This window comes from Ursus maritimus, unplaced genomic scaffold (assembly GCF_017311325.1).
Source record: "Ursus maritimus isolate PB19 unplaced genomic scaffold, ASM1731132v1 scaffold_28, whole genome shotgun sequence".
Lineage (NCBI taxonomy): Eukaryota > Metazoa > Chordata > Mammalia > Carnivora > Ursidae > Ursus > Ursus maritimus.
The window spans coordinates 37,316,043-37,328,958 of NW_024425341.1; positions in this window are offsets into that span (position 1 = coordinate 37,316,043).

Below are 12,916 nucleotides of genomic sequence, written 5' to 3' on the forward strand. Positions count from 1 at the left end.
AAAAAAAAATGGAAATATCACAGACGTCCCTTAACGAATAGATAGATGAGGTGTGGTGTACCTATATAGTGGAATGTTATTTGACAATAAAAAGGAATAAGGTACCGATACGTGCTACAGTATGGATGGATCTTGAAAACACTATGGTAAGTGAAAGGAGCCCGTTACAAAGGGCCACATATTCCATGATTTCAAATTTTTAAAGCTTTTATTTATTTATTTAGAGAGAGAAAGTGAGAGAGCACAAGCAGGGGGAGGAACAGAGGGAGAGGGACAAGCAGACTCTGCACTGAGCACAGAGCCCAAGGCAGGGCTCAATCCCAGGACCCTGAGGTCATGACCTGAGCTGAAACCAAGAATAGGACTCATAACTGACTGAGCCACCCAGGCCCCGCTCCATGACTCTACTTACAAAAAATGTTCAGAATAGGTGAATCTTATAAAGACAGAAAGTATATTAGCCTAGGGCTGGGGGATATGAGGGAGGAAGGGTTATGGAGTAAATGTTAATGGATATGGGTTTATTCTTGGGTTGATAAAAATATTCCAGAGTTAGATTGTGGTGATGACTATACAACTCTGTGAATATACGAAAAACCACTGAATTGCAAATTTCAAATGGTTAATTTTATTGTGTGTCAATTATAGAACAATGAAGATGATAAAAAATGTACACAAAAATGCAATGGAAATTAAAGTATGAACACATAGTTTTGTATTAAAATTACATCAGAATAAGGGCTCCTGGGTGGCTTAGTCAGTGAAGCGTCTGCCTTTGGCTGCGGTCATGATCCCAGGGTCCTGGGATCGGGTCCCACACTGGGCTCCCTGCTCAGTGGGAAGCCTGCTTCTCCCTCTGCCTCTCCCTTTGCTCATGCTCTCTCTCTGTCAAATTTTTAAAAATTACATCAGAATAAAATACTTGAATTATATATAGTAGTATTTATATTTGTTTTAAATCTATCATTATTTATTTAAATGTACAATCGTGAGCTTGGCACCTGTTTACTGATCCAATTTCTGTAAGTTTTAAAGGAACCTAAAATGAGATCACCGAGTCCTTCCACGTTTTTCTGCCAGACATGATGGTGAGCAAAGTTAAAGATGGTCTCTTTCACAATTGACAAGACATCCTGATGTACTTAGAAAAATCACTGATGTTGTAAGAGCACGCTCCCTCAAGCCCAGTGATCTGTTGCTGCAGAAGTGTAACCAACCGTTCTCATAGCACACGTTTCCGAGAAGTTCTCGGTATGACTCATTTCTACGTAGTCACATTTTTTTTTCCAATAAGCTCAACGTCTGTTGCATCCAGTGCTAGAAGTATAGGGATAATGATACACAACAGTAGAAATGTATATGGTATCATTCCTCTTTTGGTTTTGGAACAAAAAATGAGACATAGAAGGTGGAGATAGAATAATTATGAGTCTTCAACGTGTGTGGAAACATTTAAAGCTGTGGAATATGAACACGGACGAAAATAATTATATTAATACTTTATAGTTTTAGGTGCCCACAAGCTATATAAAATTGCATGTGACCCTCAAAACAACTGGGCAAAGGTATGAATGAGGAGACATGAAGGCTAAGCATGGTGCCTAAGTCCCTGCAGTTTATCAGCAAAACACAGACCCGAAATAAAATAAAATAAATCATCCCCAGCTCGTATCACATATATGTAATATATATAGAATAGATACATATGCCTATAATGCAGATATCCTATTGCTATAACCACATGTAGTTGAGTATCATAATAAACAGTGATTAATGCTTCACATCAGTTTACGATTTTTGAAATTTATTCGCCAACGCTCAAAGATGGTAAGTGGCTTGGTCCAAGTTAACCAGGTAGCTCGATGAGAATCAAGGCTATACTCAAATTTAAGGCTTCTGCTGAATAGGCATTTAAAAATATGTCTAGGGATTCTTGGAGTGTAACTCCTTGCATCTGGCGAATACTGAGGTTTCCGTTCCAGGTCAAGGAGCTGGAATCCTTTGTTAGCTTTGCTCTTTCCCATCTGGGTCTGGTTTCACTCTAGGTGTTTGAGTTGTGAATCGCATTAATAGACATCCACTTTTTCTAGCTCTTCCAAGTCGCCCCTCTCTTATCCAGAAGCTCATCACTAAAACTGTGTGTATATATTCAAGTGAACAGGGAAGCAGAATAATTACGCGTCGGAATCAGATCCCCAGTTCTTCGGGGAGGCCGATAATAGCCTAACCTGACCAACTAAGTTTTGTTTTTTTTTTTTTTTCAAAATATCCACCGAGCAATTCTGTTCACCCCTCTGCTTCACTTAAGTGATACAGATTTGAAACAAGCTACAACGGCCTACTTTACAAAGTACTTCCTCTGAACCTATTGCTTCCGTAATCTCAAAGGAGGCACCTTTCAGAGAATGTCTACAGTGATGAACTCTCCCAATTTAAAAGTAAGAGAGTACAGCAGTGAGTCAATGAGAAAAGAATAAAAAAAGAAAGTCAGGGAACACAGGATTTATGAATTTTATATTCAGGGTTTTTACTGTTCTTGGTATGTTGGCTCACTTCTTTCCCTCTTTCCTGTCCCCAGACTCCCAAGCAACATAATGATGCATTGTTCCCAGTTTGAAACACACAGTACGTTCACGTTCATTATAGTATTACAGACTATATTATTTTAAATATTTTCCTTAAAATAAGAAGCTATTTTGTGTCCTGTTACTTTGCCTGCTTTAATTTCACTCTTTTTAAGGGTTTTAATGGTCAAGTCTTCCAAGAGAAACGAAGTGCCAGTAAATATTACCAATTTCAGTACCTTACCCCCCTGGACACAACTGGCCATGGTGGGACATGTGCCGATTTAAAATTATTTTTTTTGAGACTTTTCTAAAGGGAGCTGGAAGAGAAGTGCGTTTGCTCCGCGGCTCTAGCGAATTTCGGCTCTCCCTGCAAACACTGCTGCTCCTGCAGCCCTTCTGAGTGCGCGTTCCATTCCAGCCCTTCTCCTTTGTGCAAGGTCATTGCTCCCTCAGTTCTTCCCCCTGCACTGTAGCACCAACGCCAGCAATTTCCCCCGTTACTGGATCATTCCCATGACCGTGCAAACATACTTTCAGTCTTCCCCCAAAATATCTCTTACCCCCCCTCGCCTTTTGTCTAGTTCTCCCGTTTCCCTGCTCTTTACAGGAAATTGCTTTGAAAATGTTTGTGTTCGTTGTATCAGATCCTTCTTTTCGTATTCTCTCTTAAATTCACTCCAGTCCGTTTGCTTTGCTGCTCTGATCAGGGTCACCAATGACAAGTCAAGTTAGTCTTGACTTCTTTCTTTTTCTCACACTCCACCTCCAGACCATCAGACAATCCAGTTTGCTCTACCTTCAAAAGAGGTCTGCGATGCAACCCTTTCTCAAGCTCGTTAACCGGGTGCAAACCACCACCATCTCTCGCTCGGGTATGAGCCACATGCTCTTCCAGCTTCTACCGGCCCCTACGGGGTTTGGGCTCAACACTGTAGCAAAATGATCTTGTGAAGTAATAGCCATATAACCCTCCTCTGCTCAAAACCCTCCAGGAGCTTCCTACGTCCCTCGGAGTCAAAGCTAAAATCCTGACAATGGCTTACAAGGCACCAAACATCTGTCCCTCTCTTGAACCCTCCCTCTCTGACCCCACCGCGGCTGCTCGCCCATCGGCCCCCCCTGCCCCAGCCACACCAGCCTCCTGCTGTTCCGCCAACACACTACAGAGCTTCAAGCTTCAGGCCTGTTCTTTGCTCTCTGCCTGGAATGGTGTTTCCACAAATAGCTTCAGAGCCAACTTTCTCATCACTTTCAAATTGGTTCCTTCTGAGGGCTGTGAGGGAAGATGATGTTCCAGGCCCTCTCCTTGGCTTAGAGACGCCCATCTTCATGTTCACAGGGCATTTCCCTGTATCTTCACATCATCTTCCCTGTGTGTATCTCTGTGTCCACATTTCCCCTTTTCTATAAATCATATTAGATTGGGGCCCAACCTAACAACTTCATTTTAACTTGATTATCTCCGTAAGAACTCTATCGCCAAATAAAGTCACACTGGAGGTGCTGGGGGTCAGGACTTTAACGTATGCATTTGGGAAGGGACACGGTTCAACCCCAACACCTTCCCTGACCACCTGCTTCAAATTACAACCCCATCCACTCTCTATCATCCTTTTTTATGGCACCTGTCATTTTCTAGTAAAAGTATGTCCTTCCCCCAAGGCAGATAGGACCACTATGCTCTCAGAATATAGAATAGTCCATAGCATATGGCAGGTGCTCAATAATTATTAATTAACTTCACCTGTCTGAATCCCTGATGCCTCTTCTTCCAGAAATGATTGTCTGAGACAGTAACTAAGTAGCTTTTCAGTTACCAGACCCAAAGGCCAAAAATGCCTGAGAGGCTGCCTACCTCCTTCTATGGCTCCACCTGCTCTGAAACCACCCAGAAAACACATAGGACTTGACCTCGCCCTAGGAATGAGGCAAACACTACACTGCGCATTAACAATTGCCAGGAATTTGATAACTCACTTTTAAAATGCCTTGAAAATGTAAAAGTGATTTTGCATTAAAGTTAACCTTCTGCTAAGTTTGGCACTTTCATATCCTTACAAAAAGAGATCCTATTCTTTTCTTCATCTCTTTCTGTCCATAATACATTGCATACACACATGGATATTTATTGATAAAGCAGTGTCTCTTAGGACCAAGAGGACCAGTCGGAATCAACTTTCTCGAAATCAAATTCTGGTCAGCTGTACAATCATGGACAACTTTGCTTAACTTCTCTGCACTTGGTTGAACTGTCTGTAAAATGACAGAGATTCCAGAAGGTTCTTTTCTTATTTGCATTTCTCTATTTATGGATGGATATCATCAAGTCTCTGTGAGAATTATGTGGATATCACTGGTTTTAATTTACTGACTCAGCAGAGAGAACTAGTGATTAAGATAATCCAAAAGAATGTCCTGAAAATAACACGGTATAGCTTTAAAAATCCTGAGAACAAGTATTCACTGCTACAATAGACTAAGCTCTTTTGCAATTCCCCAACACCTCAGCTCTGTCCTATTTTTACAATAGACGGGGAATAGAGGGGAAGAAGTTTATTTACTTAAAAGGAAAAAACAACTATTAACATACATACCGAGTCATTGAAAATAATACGGTATTATTAGGCAAAGTATAATCTCAATAAATCTTTAAATAACTGCATTTGTGGCCAGTTTTTTGAATGATCTTTGTATTTAGAGATAGCAGCTATTATACTGATGCATAAACTGTTTTTTATGTAGTGTGTTTTTACCTTGTTTTATATACTGTGTAATTACCTTGTCTGTCCAGAACCAATAATATTTTGCAATATGAACATGAAACTATCAGCTCCTGATTTGTGGCTGTGACAGTCATTGAAGATCTTAGAACACTGGATTTAAACTCTTTTTCGCCTTTGGCCTAAAATATTATCTCATTTAAAAGCTTGCATTTTTAAAGAAGGGGATGAAATTTATAGCTTGCATTTTCCTAAACTTCAAAAGTAATTAATGCATAAGCAGTGGCACTTCTACACTATGCTCCTGTAAAAAAGATTCTTTAAATAATTTTTTATATTGCTATGGAAGAAATTTTCAGGATACACTGTAAGCAAAAAAAAAAAAGTATAGAACAATCTTTGTCATATGCAACCTTTCACTAAGAAACTGGAGAGATAAATCCGTATATATAAAGGAACATGGAAGGATACAAGAGAAACTCAAAATCCTGGTTATTTTCCGTCATATTATTTATACATCATTTTGATTTTTAAACCATAGGACTACATTGCCTATACAAAGAATTTTTACAAAACTTGAATTCTTTTTTATCTTATAAAAGCAACACAAAACATAAACACAGTAGAAGCGGAGCTCTTCTCCTCCGTCTTTCCTCTCATGAAGCAGACTAAGAGAGAAAGGGGAAATCAAGCTTGGCCCCGTGTATTGTCCAATTATTCTCTTCATTTTTATGAGAATGAGAGAATAAAAGGAGCGCTGCTATTTTCGCCCGGCTACCCCGTGCTGTACGATGAATGTTTTTAGAACAGTCCTTTTGTATGCACTCAGAATTAAAACTTCTTCCCATCCACAGCTGTTTTGGGGAGCTTCATCTGCGATCGGGGAGCCGCCGGTGCCCGCAGACGCCTGCAGGTGCCCCGGTGCGCCCGGAGCCGCAGACACAAAGCGGCAGCGCTGGTGCCCTCGGCTCGTTTGCGCTCATGCTCCGCGGGGGCTGATGTGGTTTTTGGAAGGGATGACACTAATGCAGGGAAATCAGTCTGTTTTGTGGGATACTCGGCGTTCTCATGTGCTGTGTAATCATACGCATAATCCCTATCCCTGACCAGCTCGTGAGGCTGGCCGCATTCCAGCAGGAAGACAGCAACGCCAGCCGCGCAACGCAGGTGAGAAGCAGCCAGTCGGATATTTGGTTAGCTTTATACAGCGATCTGTAATTTCCTTAGTTTATTTTTCATATACCTCACTCTCATTTCGGTGAATAATCTATCCATAATAGCTTTGACTAATACGTGTGTGCAAAAGTAAAATATATATGATCCATAATCCATACATACATCAAAAACTATAAACGCTATTGTTACTGCTGTTTTTCAACTTATATTTCATGGCTCTAAATACTCTTACAGATATGGGTAATGGGGTTCTAGCCTAAGAATTTCTGTATAATCCGTTCCAAACTTTTTAGGACAAAGTGTAAGTCCCAAGATACGATAACTCGTTTAAATTTGTTGACTGGATTAAGTAGGCAGAAAAAGTGCAAAGAAGAGTGATTAGGAATTGTCTTCTCTGAAAATGAATGACATTTCAATATGAAAGAGTTCTCATGGAATTACTAACCCATCAAGACTCACATTAAAAAGGACCTAAGTGCAGTTCTTAATGGATGTTTATTCCAGCTGACTCACCACCCCAGCGCTCACTTGGAAATCTGTGCCAATTAAATAAAAATTTTAAAAGAATTTGATGAACCTTAATAAAATGGCCATCTCTTTAATTTTGCACAAATTACTCATGTCTATCTACACATCTAGTCCTGTAGGGTTGTATTCTTTTTAAAAAATTATTTATCTATTCATTTTTGAGAGAGTGAGCGAGGTGAGCACGAACAGGGAGGGAGGGGCAGAGAGAGAGAGGAGAGAAAGAATCCCAATCAGGCTCCATGCTTAGCTCGGTGCAGAGCCCCACATGGGGCTCGATCTCATGACTGCAAGATCACGACCTGAGTGGAAACCAAGAGTTGGACACTTAACCGACTGAGCCACCCAGGCACGCCAGAGTTGTATTCTTAGATTTGGAGAAGAGGAATGAAGAGAGAGAATAAGAGTATGTTATTATGTTATTTATGACAGCCAATGGCCTTTTGAGTATCAACTATGTACTCCTACATATTGAGTGGCAAAATTCTAAATGTTTCAGCAAATGCTTACTTACAGATATTTCAAACAATGTTCAAATAACCATTTGCTTCATGCAGTAGGAGCTAATTTCACACTGACCTTGAGTCACTGCTGGATTCTAATGTGTCTTCTGAATCATCAAAGATGCAATTATGGTTAATTTAATTTTAGTGCTAAGAATATGTTAATATGAATAATTTGAAATTATTGCACAGGACTAATAATCCCTACATATAGTTGCTTATGTTAACCAGAATATTAAGTTCATAGATGTTCACATGGGTCACAAGTTTTGAATTTGCTGTCCTTATAAAATCTGAAAATAAATGATGACAATAAACAATAATTGATAATGCTTTAGAGATGTTCTTTAGAAGCACAGGTTTCAACTCAGAATGGCTTTTTTTTAACTTTTTCATATTTAAATAAGTGCTCCTCCCCTGACTGCCCACGGCCCCTTCTACTGCATATTATATGGCAATTAGCTGTTTGTATATTCATCTCTCCTCAAAGGAGATGAGTATGAACATGTCCTCTAGAGAGGTGTCCTGTCTAGCGGGCAAGGACTGTCTTATTCATGCATGGTGTGTGAGTATATGGTGGACCCGGTGGGGTGGCAAGCAAGGTTTTTATTTTTTATTGAGATATAATTGACATGTAATGTTATATTAGTTTCAGGTGTTCACCACAATGATCAATATGTGTATATATTACAAAACGATCATCACGGTAAGCCTAGTTAATATCCGTCATTACACGTGTTGGCAGTTCTTCTTGTGATGAGAATTTTCAAGATCTACTCTTGGTAACTCTCAGAAACACAATACGGTATTATTAACGACAGTCACTGCGCTGTACAACTTTCAGTTTCATCGAATGAGATGCCTGTTGCCCGCTTCTGTGTCACTCAACAGAACTATCGAACTCCTGTGTTATGACTGTCAGCATATTAGGACAAGAGCAGGAAAATGACATGAATGAAAATTCAGAGACGCTCATGGTTAATCTCTGGTCAGTGTTATCTGGAGAAAGACACAAATACATAGACAATTAATTACAACACAAGGGGATCAGGGCTGTTGGGATCAATGGGGATACAGAGAAAGAAGGAACCAAGTGTGGAGATGAGGAGGCGACACTCGAGTGGAGTCCTAAGAAGTGAACCGAGGTTTGTTCACGCAGTGAGGAGAGAGCACGTGCAAGGCAGGGATCCAGACGAGGCCCTCGTGGCGCAGACCAGGAGAAGCTCGGCGGGTCTGGATGGCAGAGCTGGTGGGCGGCACTGATGCGAGCTGCTATTGGAAAGGAGGACGGAGGAGATGTGGAGTTTTGGTGCACCTTTGTGCCGTGGATGGCGACATGCAGATAGAAAAGCAGGACAGAAAAATGAAGAGTGCGTTGGACTGACTGGACGAAAAGGAGAGAGGCAGGCAGAAAAGCACACTTGCAGCTACTTATGAAACAGCTTCCCTCTGTAGCACTAGGGAGTTTGCTAGGCTATCTCTCAGTAGGACGCTGTTTAATCCTTGCAACAGCCCCCTCGGTTAGGCTCCATTTTCACGTACAGCCGAGAAAGGCTTACTGGTGTTACGTCACTTGCCCAAATAGGAGACAGGCCAATGGCACCATCAGGATTCAAACCCAGATGCATCTAACTCCAAAGTGTATGCACAGAGTCACTAAACTCTCTGCCTTATACCGAATTCTAAAAATGGATGTTCCTGGGAATGACAGAGATTAAAAAAAAACAAAGTGATCAGAGAGGATGAAAAACCAAACCAAAACGAAATGAGGTATTTGTACCTTGGCCATTCTCATGACCCATCTTGCGTTCCCTGCAGAGGCACACTGGGAACTCGGGCCGTGGAGCCCGGGGCCTCTGATCCCCCGAGTTCGGTAATGATGGCGATAAGTGCATGACCTTGAGGTGATTACCATTACACCTGTTCTGCCAATGCAGTGTGATAATGAAGGCACCCAGTAGAAGCCTTTCATAAACTGTGCAGGTCGAATTTTACCAGAGCCCTAAAACCACCAGAGGAAAAAACAAAACCCTACAACAGTAGCACAGCGGCACATGCAAATGGATTTGGGTCACCCACAGTTATGTAATTTTTGGGCAAATTGCCTGATCTGCTTGCTGTTTTATGTGCTCTATTGTTTGAATATCCATATTATTAGTTTGCTCTCCTCTGGCCTGTGAAATTGATCGTACGAATTTTCTTTTCAATCCATTCCAGTAGGTGTTCTAATTTACATTTAAAATGTACGGGCAGTGAAGTGATAGCCCTGAGAGACTCTGCTACACGGATGCCGCTGAGCGTGAGCACGCGCGTGTGGTGTTGGGTGATCTCCCAGGGAGGCGCTGGAGGGGGGCGCCCAAAGACACGGCCCCCTCTCGACCGTGACGTACTTAGCCATGGTTTTTTTCGTCTGACTTGCCACTTTGATCCTTAAAAATGCAAGGTGTCAGGTAAATGCAAGGTGCAGGGATGGATGGATGGATGGATGGATGGATTTATTTATTTATTTATTTAATCAATCAATCAATCAATCTTTGGCAGCGGAAACCGTGGTTGGATTAAGTGTGTAGTCCGAGCTACGAAGTTACTTACATCTATCGTCGAACGGGGCTGATTTGGTGGCTGGGAGTCTCAATCCACATTTAATTAAACTCCTTTGCTTTTTCAAATGAGCAGCTCAGGCACACACACACACACACACACACACACACACACACACACACACACTGTTCGCCTTCAGTACGATGCTCTCGTGGCTGCCAGAACTAGACTGGTTTCATTACATCCTGACTGATCTATCTCAATAGGAAAAATCTGATTTGTTCCATTTTTCCCTGTGCCCTCTGACTTATTTGGAGAAGAATTTGTGGAATTTGAGTTGTTTGAATACTTCTGAAGCCTCAGTACTCAGGTTTATGTTATAACCTTGCAAAATTCTAGCAATAATAAATAATGTGAGTAAATAAAATTTTGATCAAATTCGAAGACCCATAACATTTGATTTTATAGAGGATATTTGTAAAATACGCAGAAGTTAATGTCAACATTAGTGTCTTTCATGAAGCTCTGAAACGACATCCAGTAGTTTAAAGACTGAAGAATATAAGACAGATTTCAATAAGTTGTGCGCCCCCCATGCCCCCACGTAAACACAAATACATTATGACCTGTATTATATGAGAAGGAAAGGGAAACGTGGTTGGATAGGAATAAGTAGACTACATCTATTTTACAATCAGAACATTATAGATTTTCTACTAATCTCCATTCGCATGCAGTGTCCTTATACTGTAATGAAAATTAATACTTTATATAAATACCCGCCTTCTTTTACTCCCTTTTATATTTCACTAGTCTATTACAAAATAAAATAGCCTATTTCTTCATGATAAAAGATGGCAATTATAAATGCATACTTGAAAATTAAAGCTTAGAAACATTCACTAAAATTTGGGAAACAAGAAAATTTAGTATAATATTGTCTGAATTACTGCCACATACCTGACAATGAAAAAATTAAGTTACCAAAATTTTATGATCCTCATGAGAAAGAATTATGGTATTAGATAAATATTTTATCTACAGCCTTGTCTACAAGGCTGTTTCGAATACCGTTTTGTTGGTATTAACGTGAAAAGCACATGGTTTGCGAGATGAGAACTGACGCAGTCATCCAAATCGTTCCTTTGTGTTTGTTTCAGCTGAGGGCCCATTCCGGAATTACATCAGAGATCTAATTACCTATCAGGTGAAAAACGAACAAACAAGCAACAAAACAACCAAACGTTTTTTGTGCAGTTGGCCTAGAAATCAGGGGAAATTTGGATTGAATGTCTGAATGATGAAATGGACATTTCATATCATCCAAGTTCAACATGTATTTGCAAAATTTTCTCAACTGCATTAATCATGCAACTATTTTATCCAGCGTTAAGAAACTCAGAAAATTGCTCGACATCTATGAAACAAACAAGTTGCCAGATTTGGACTGGGAGGGCAAAGTAGCGAGGCCAGTACTTGAGGGATCATAAGGAGACATTGCTTTGGGAGCAAGGGCCCATCATACTAAGTTCTTAATCATAGACTGTAAATTAAGATACTGCTTAGTCATGGTTTGTGTTTTGGCATTGCATGCAGACGACCTGGCTTGGTACCAGGCTGTCAGGTCCCAGCAGGGACTATTTAGCCTATTCAAACAGGATATTCTTGGAGAGTTTAATAAAGAATCTATTTACGGAGCTGCAGATGGGGCTACGGGGACCCAGGAGAGATGGAGAAGCATCCTCACAAAAAGATAAAGCCATCAGCACTCCCTGGCTCAAAAGAGCAGGGCTAGGGGGCTGTAAGCTGCAGGGGGGAAGCTGAGCTGTGGCCTTTGGTATGGAGCCTAGCCCAGCCCACCACCCAGTAGAAAAGGAACCAAGGAATAAATACCCCTATCTCATTACTTCTTTATCCTCTGCTAGTGTGCGCTAAATTTCCACTGGCTGATCCTAACCAGAAGGCGGAGAGCAAGAGAGAACACTGATGCGAGGCGCTGAAGATCAGCTTCCTGAGGTACAAACCCTGTGGAGAAGGGTTGGGGGGGGCTGAATCTGGATGGACACACCGGCAACAGCCACACTGAGGTTAGCTGAGGAAGGGTAATGACCAGTGCTGTGCTGAGTCAGATATCGGTGACAGTGATTCCAGCTTTATTTCAAGTTTTGTATTTTGTTCATCCTGTGTTTTTGTACTCATTTTGCTTTTTTATCCAAATCAATCCTCTTACGGGGGCGCCTGGGTGGCTCAGTCGGCTGAACGGCTGCCTTCAGCTCAGGTCACCATCATCGAGTCCACGCATCAGGCTCCCTGCTCAGCAGGCAGTCTGCCTCTCCCTCTGCCTGCACCCACCCCTCTCTGTCAAATGAATAAATTTAAAAAATCTTTTAAAAAAGTTAACCCTCTTAGAGTACTTTATCTCGAGTACTGAGTTCTCTGGTGACTGCTTACATTTTGCGCCCTAGCTGTTACTTGATCCCCAGGGGATGGGCAGCAATGTTCTGCATTTTGCGTTTTGGTGATTACCCGGAAGTGTATGCTTTATGTTCGTGAGTGATTCTTTTAAAACTTAAGTTCTGAAAAAGTGTGAGCAGACCTGATCCATTTTATGACAGAAGCCCTGAGGAGTTCCCTGGTTTTGAAATAAGCAACATTATGTGTACTAATAAACTTTCTCTGAAAGAAAGCTGCTTGTCTTTGGTTCTGAGTATGACCTGACTTTTTTTTTAAAGATTTTATTTATTTATTTGAGAGAGAGATAGTAAGCGAGAGCAGGAGCAGGGGGAGGCGCAGAGGGAGCAGCAGACTCCCCGCTGAGCAGGGAGCCCGACGCCGGACTCCATCCCAGGACCCAGGGATCACCACCTGAGCTGAAGGCAGATGC